Below are 7,904 nucleotides of genomic sequence, written 5' to 3' on the forward strand. Positions count from 1 at the left end.
GAATTTGATTGAAGAGAAAAGGTTAACTGCCATGTGTCATGGCCAGTTGCATCAGCAAAGGATGAAGAAAGCTTTTGATAAGAAGGTCAAACCTCGTGTGTTTAGAGAAGGTGACCTTGTTCTCAAGAAGATTTTATCGTTCAAACCAGATTCTAGGGGAAAATGGACTCTAATTATGAAGGCCCATATGTTGTTAAGAGGGCCTTTTCAGGCGGTGCATTGATACTTATAACTATGATATTTTCTCTTTCCTCAGCAGATCTCCTCCTTCCCCATTTAGGGTTGAGCCTTCTTGGATTGTTGATCTCTCTGTTCTCTAACAATTGTCTCCATATTTTGTGGATTGACGGAGGATTGTACCGATGATTCAATTTTTTTGCGACATCTTTGTATCCTTTGTGATCGTTCTTGTCAGCATAATCATCTTTATATCCATACATTCATATAATTTCATATTTGCATATTCACATATCTGATTAAATTGTTGGTTTGAGATTCTCATTCCCCGTATGGCGGTACTTGATCCCCATACAAACTTCGATGTCTATCCTCCCTCAATTGTAGAGCATCATCCCCTTAGGCAGAAAGACTTTAACCTTTCTCCTCTTTCCCACTGAGTTGTTTCCTCGTGGATGATTATTACTTCAGTTTCCTCCCCAGTTGTTTATCTGGATGGAACCACTCCCCTTGAGTTATGTTCTCATTGGGTTGAGTCTTGATTGACTGTTTCTTTCTAGCTCCTACCTAGATAGATACTTTGAGTTCCCTAAGAGTTTATTACCCAGTAACTGGTAATATTCTTCTTAGTTTGTAGTTTGTTACTTCTTGCTCAATACCCGACAAAAGTACCCTTATTTGTATTCCCAGCAGTAGAGTCCCTAGTGGATCTGATTCCCCAAGAAGTATATCCTTGATATGTTCACCCTAACTAGTGACAGATATCTTTCTCTCCCCTGCTTGAGTCTATCCTTGATATGTTCATCCTAACCGATGACGAATATTCTCTTCTTGGTATTCTACCCAGTAAAAAGGTAGTTGTAATCCCTATTCTTGTTTCCCAGAGAGTTAATCCTTGATATGTTCATCCTAACCGATGACGGGTTTCCTTCTCTTTGCGCTCTTCTACCCAGTGACCGGTAGTTGTAAATCCTGCTTTTGTTCCCTTTGAAGAGTTGATCCTTGATATGTTCACTTTAACTAGTGACATATTCTCTCTCTTGGTATTCTATCCAGTAACTGATAGATGTAATCCCTATTTTATCTCCTCACATAGTCTATCCTTGATATGTTCACCCTAATTGGTGACATATTTTCTCTTTGACGGTATTCTATCCAGCATTCGGTAGATGTAATTCCTACTTTTTGCTCAGTTGGTTTATCCTTGATATGTTCATCTTAACCGATGACGGTATCCTCCTTGACAATCCCAAGCAAGTCTATCCTTGATATGTTCATCCTAACCGATGACGAATTTTCTTCCCTGTTGAGTTTATCCTTGATATGTTCATCCTAACCGATGACGGATACTCTTACCCTTGGTCTTCTGCCCAGTAACTGGTAGTTATAAATCCTATTTCCTGCAGTTTTCCACAGCAAGGTTATTCTTACCCAGTAACCGGTAATGAATATTCCCTTCTGTTGTTTTTCAGCGAGCCATCCTTAATATGTTCACTTTAATCGGTGACGGATGTCCTCTCTGTCAGATTTTTATTATCTCCTTACCCAGTAACAGGTAGGAGATAATAAATTTCTGCTCCTCCTGTGTTGAAACTCATTTCTACCCAGTTGAGTTGAGTGCGCATTTCCTTAGTGAAATCACTTTTCCCTGCATGATTCAAGTACTTCAGTGTTATTCTGACTTACTCGTATCCCCTGCAGATGTTGTTCGTTCCCCGACTGAGTTTTTTCCATGTTTGTATGGAATCCCTCGAGTCCCTGATCACACCGAATTACGCCATGTTTTTGACTCGGATTTCACATGTTTATTAGGACTTTATTATCATTTTATTTGTATTATGATCTCTTTTCTCTTGTTTTCAGATATTTAGCACTTTTAGACTCTTTTGGAAGAAACGAAGCAAAAAGACCTAAAATTAGGGTTTTTCGGCGAAATTACACACATGGCGTTGCATATGGCGGCTGCTATAGGGGAAGCCATGAGTCATCAGCCCTCAACTAGGAGGTAACCGCCACGTTCCCATGATCCACCCCATTTACACACATGGCGGGCGCCATGAAGGAATGGCGGGCGCCACCTTTGGAAATCACGTTCCCACTAAAATCCACTAAGGAGAAGTTGGAGGGCACCATGGTCTTTACAAACTGCTGAGAATCTCTATAAATAGATCATTTCATTTTGTTTTCTATCATCCAACTTAGTTTTATAACACTAAGCATATATTTATCATTTGTAATAGTGATAATCCGTCACATTGGGGGGTTATCGCACCTTTGTGAGATTGAGTTGGGTCACTTCGAGGTGCTGTCGTCTTTAGCTTCAGGAGTCGGAGGTTTATTTTTGTATCAGAATCGAAGCCTCCATTTGGAGCAGGTTCTTATTTATCGCTTTATTTATTTATTTCCCGCATCGCTTTATTTATTTATTTCCCGCATCGCTTTTACTTTATTTATTTCCCGCATCGCTTTTACTTTATTTATTTCCCGCATCGCTTTTACTTTATTTATTTTCCGCACTCGCTTTATTTTATTTATTTTCCGCACTCGCTTTATTTTATTTATTTTACGCACTTTACTCGCTCTCTACGCGTCACATTCTAAAACAAACTTTTCATCATGATTAACACCGTTATGTTCGTTTGTGTTACCATGTCTGGCTAAATCTTTTAAAGGTTAGAATGTAAGGATTGCGGTTAAAGTAATGTTTCACATATTGAAATCTGTAGAAATACTTTAAAGGCTGTTTTGATTTTTAACTTGAGTTTTCTAAAACAAATTTGGTTAGTTTTAATTATTCAAGGAGTGTGAAAGTACCCTGGCTTAGTAACTAGGAATCTTTATCACTTTAAGGAAAAGCTGTTTTTGAAACTGTTTTCGGACGTGTTGATAGGTTTAAAACCAGTAAACTCCTTGGGTAAACTTTCCAAATCAAAATCACTTTTCAACTAAGTTTACGAGTCTCAATTCTTAAAAATAGGTTTACTACTTTAGCGTTCTGCGCACCTTTTATAAGTGACAATAAAAGGCCTTAATTTAAGGGTAAACTCGGTTCTGAATACGCAAAAGCGACAGTTCCTGTTAAATGGACTCTTTTCAAGAGTAGAAAATATTTCCTCATTAGTAATTCTATTTAGACAATCGAAACATCACTTAACTGACGTGAATTACATTCAACCTATCTTTACCTGCATTTATTATTTACCGTTATTTTGCAAACCCAATATCTCTTTTATACCGCCTTAGATAAATACCGTAACGATAGTATTCGATAGATTGACGATTGGTCTCTGTGGGATCGATATTATTTTATATTACTTTGACGTTATTCGTGCACTTGCGAATCACAGCGATCAAGTTTTTGGCGTCGTTGCCGAGGACCAACTTCGTCAAATTTCGTACCCTGTTGTTACACCGTATAGACTAAGGCATTATTAGCCGGTAAATGCGAAGAACCCGTAGTACCGGAAATTTAATAGATCCTTTAGCGGAACCCGAACGTTATACTCGTACACGCCTCTTACTCATCCGAATTAAGAAAGCTATGGCCGAGAATCACGATAGGCGACCTCTTAAGGAATTAGCCCAACCCTCTGATGAGGAACCTAGTTCGAGTATAGTAAACCCCCTTATACCTGGTAACAATTTCGAACTAAAACCGTCTTTGTTGCAATTAGTGCAACAAAACCAATACGCGGGTCTCGCTACCGAGAACCCGAATCAACATTTAAAAGTTTTTATCCAACTAGCCGACACCTTTAAATCTAACGGCGCTTCATCCGATGTGATCCGTTTAAGATTATTTCCTTTGTCCCTCAGGGATAGAGCATGTTCATGGCTAGATTCACTTCCAGCTAATTCAATAACTACCTGGGAAGACCTTAGGAGAGTATTCCTAGCTAGATATTTCCCCCTAGCAAGACTGATGTTCTTCGAAACCAAATAACTAGATTTGCTCAAAACCAAGGAGAATCGCTTTTTCGAAGCTTGGGAGAGATATAAAGAGCTATTAAGAGTCTGCCCACACCATGGCCTAGAACAATGGATGATCGTTCATACCTTCTACAATGGACTCCATTATAATACCAAGATGAGCAACGACGCTGCCGCAGGTGACGCGCTGATGAACAAACCTTATCCAGAATCTTGTGACCTAATTGAGGATATGGCCCAAAACCATTATCAATGAGGAACTGAACGAGAATCAATAGAGAAAAAGGAGACCCAAGGTGGAATACATGAGGTAAGCTCTCTAGACATGATGCAGGCGAAAATGGACGCTTTAGCCCTTAGGATCGAACATACGTCTACAAACACCAACACCGTAGTAGTAGTCCACACAGAGTGCAAACTCTGTGGATCTAAAGGACACGAATCGGCGGAGTGTAGCCTTTTAAACGAACTAAATATCGACCAAGTGAATTACGCCCAAGGTAACCCGTTTTCAAACACTTACAACCCTGGATGGAAGAATCATCCAAATTTCTCTTATAGAAACCAGAACCCTATCCAAAATAATGCACCTCAGAGACCGCAAGGTTATCAAGCCCAAAAACCAAACCAACCTATGCAAGTTGTTCCCCAGAAGTCTAACCTTGAGAAGATCATGGAAAGCTTTATATCGGGCCAGACTCAACAAAATAAAGAATTCCTAAACTAAAACATTCACGTAAACGAACTTATAACGCAATTAGGAACCAAGGTTGATCAGATAATCACTCACAACAAGATGCTTGAAACCCAGATCTCACAGGTAACACAAAACCAAGCCCCACAAACTACACCTGGAGGCCAATTTCCTGGACAACCTCAACCAAACCCTCGAGGGCAAGTTAACGCTATCTCGTTACAAAGTGGGACCGCTTACGAAGGGCCTCAAAACCCAGCAATGGGCGAGTCCAAAACTTCTAACAACCAAGAAGAGGAACCAGAGGAATCCGAGAAACAAACCAACCAAGAAGGTGAAGCCAAGGATAAAACTTACAAACCACCGCCCCCGTACAAACCAACAATCACGTATCCGCAAAGACTTAAATAAACCAAAGTCAACAACCAATAGCAAAAATTTATAAAAGTGATAGAAAATCTTCATGTAGAGATTCCTTTCACCGAAGCTATCACCAAAATTCTGTCTTACGCCAAATTTCTCAAAGACATCTTCACTAACAAGCGTAGGCTCGACGATTCAAAACCCTTGGAATGCAACTTTATTTATGAGGATAAACTTTCTACGAAGGAGAAAGACCCTGACAGTTTTTCTATACCTTGCATTTTAGGAAACCATGTGATCGACAAAGCTTTCCTAGACTTAGGCGCTAGTGTAAGTTTAATGCCCTTAGTTGTATGTAAGAGGCTAAACTTAGGAGAGTTACAACCAACTAAGATGTCCCTTCAATTAGCCGATAGGTCTGTTAAGTATCTCGTAGGCATTTTAGAAGACATCCCAGTTAGGATCGGTCAACTTTATATCCCAACAGACTTTGTGGTCATGGATCTAAAAGAAGACGAAGATATCCCTATCCTTCTAGGTAGACCATTCTTATCAACAGCCGGAGCTATAATAGATGTCAAAATAGGGAAATTAACCTTCGAAGTAGGGGACGAAAAGATTGAGTTCATTCTTTCGAAATTCCCGATGGCACCAATTCTAGGAGTCGCATGTTATGCGATCGATATCATAGATGAGTGCATAAGAGAATTTGATCAGGGAGAACCTAAGATCGAACCATTTTCAAACCCGAATGAAAAGGATGACGAGTTAGAGGAAACAGAACCTCACACTAAAGAATGTTTGGATCTTACTCCAGACCCTTCACCTAATTCTCAAAAACCAGCCCAAGAACTTAAGGAACTACCCAAGAACCTAAGATATGAGTTCCTGGATGAAGAAATGAATCGCCCAGTAATAGTTAGTTCCACCTCTGCCTTAGGGTATAACATCTCTGATTTAAAAGGTATTAGCCCATTCGTGTGTATGCACCGGATCTCACTAGAGCAGGATTCAAAACCTTCCAGAGAACATCAGAGACGAATCAACCCTGTGATGAGCGAGGTGGTGAAGAAGGAAGTCCTTAAACTACTGGAAGCTGGTATAATCTATCAGATCTCTGATAGTAAGTGGGTAAGTCTTGTACATGTGGTACCCAAGAAGGGAGGCATCACAGTTGTGCAGAATGAAAAGGGAGAGCATGCCGCGAAATGCATAGAAGGAGGATGGCGTATGTGCATAGATTATAGGAAGCTAAATAAGGCAACTAGGAAAGACCATTTCCCCCTTCCATTCATAGATCAAATGCTTGAGCGTCTTGCCAGACACTCTTACTTTTGTTATCTTAACGGATATTCTGGATTTTTCCAAATACCCATTCACCCCGAGGATCAAGAGAAAACAACCTTTACTTGTCCTTACGTAATGTTTGCTTACAGACGAATGCCGTTTGGACTCTGTAATGCGTCAGCTACTTTCCAATGTTGTATGATGTCAATCTTCGCAGATTATCTCAACGAAATCATGGAAGTATTCATGGACGACTTCTGGGTGTGTGGATTAGACTTTGAAGACTGCCTTATTAACCTTGAGAAAATCCTAGAGAGATACATAGAAGCTAACCTAGTGTTAAACTGGGAGAAGTGCCACTTTATGGTCAAAAAAGGCATAGTGTTAGGACATGTAATATCTGAAAGAGGCATTGAGGTCGATAAAGCAAAAATAGAAGTTATAGAAAACCTTAAACCTCCTAAGACAGTTAGAGAAATTCGTAGTTTCCTTGGACACGCCGGTTTCTACCGGCGCTTTATAAAAGACTTCTCTAAAATATCAAAATCCCTTACCGGCCTTCTGATGAAAGACATCGAGTTTATTTTCGATAAGAAATGCATCAAAGCCTTGAACCAGTTAAAACAAGCGTTAATTTCAGCACCCATTCTATAAACCCCGGATTGGACTAAACCCTTTGAAATAATGTGTGATGCTAGCGATTTCGCTATAGGAGCTGTTTTAGGGCAAAGAAAAGAAAAGAAACTACATGTAATATATTACGCTAGTAGAACCCTAGATGCCGCTCAATTAAATTATACAACAACAGAGAAGGAACTCCTAGCTGTAGTTTTTACAATCGATAAATTTAGGTCTTATCTTGTAGGATCTAAGATTATAGTCTATACAGACCATGCAGCTATCCGTTACCTTCTGAGCAAAAAGGATGCAAAACCTACATTATTCAGGTGGATCCTTTTGCTACAAGAATTCGACTTAGACATTAGAGACAAAAAAGGAACAGAAAACGTAGTTGCTGACCATCTTTCCAGATTAGAGCATTTAAAGCCAAATCATTTACCTATAAATGATGACTTCACCTATGACAAACTAGTAGCTAAGATAGACACCGCTCCCCTTGAACCAGACAGAGACAACCTTGGGACGATTTCAGAAATTAGCAAAGTACCATGGTACATTGATTTTGTGAACTATCTAGCCGCTGATATCATACCACCTGACCTCAACTATCAACAGAAGAAGAAGTTATTTAAAGATATAAGACACTTCTATTGGGACGAACCACTCCTTTTCAAAAGAGGAACTGACAATATATTTCGATGTTGCATCCCGGAAGAAGAAGTCAGAAACATCATAGAGCACTGTCATTCTTCACCCTATGGTGGACATTCAAGCACGTCCAAGACATACGCTAAGATCCTTCAAGCTGGTCTTTATTGGCCGACATTATGGC

The 7,904-nt window shown here is 39.7% G+C and overlaps 1 non-coding gene across 1 annotated transcript; it reads right to left on the reverse strand.

Annotated features, from left to right (window-relative positions):
* Nucleotides 1-4,101: 4,101 nt before the first annotated feature.
* On the reverse strand, nucleotides 4,102-4,209 carry LOC127133948 (small nucleolar RNA R71). Its single transcript, XR_007807740.1, has one exon. It is a non-coding gene; the product is annotated as a small nucleolar RNA R71 (small nucleolar RNA).
* Nucleotides 4,210-7,904: the final 3,695 nt, after the last annotated feature.

Source organism: Lathyrus oleraceus, chromosome 3 (genome assembly GCF_024323335.1).
Source record: "Lathyrus oleraceus cultivar Zhongwan6 chromosome 3, CAAS_Psat_ZW6_1.0, whole genome shotgun sequence".
NCBI lineage: Eukaryota > Viridiplantae > Streptophyta > Magnoliopsida > Fabales > Fabaceae > Lathyrus > Lathyrus oleraceus.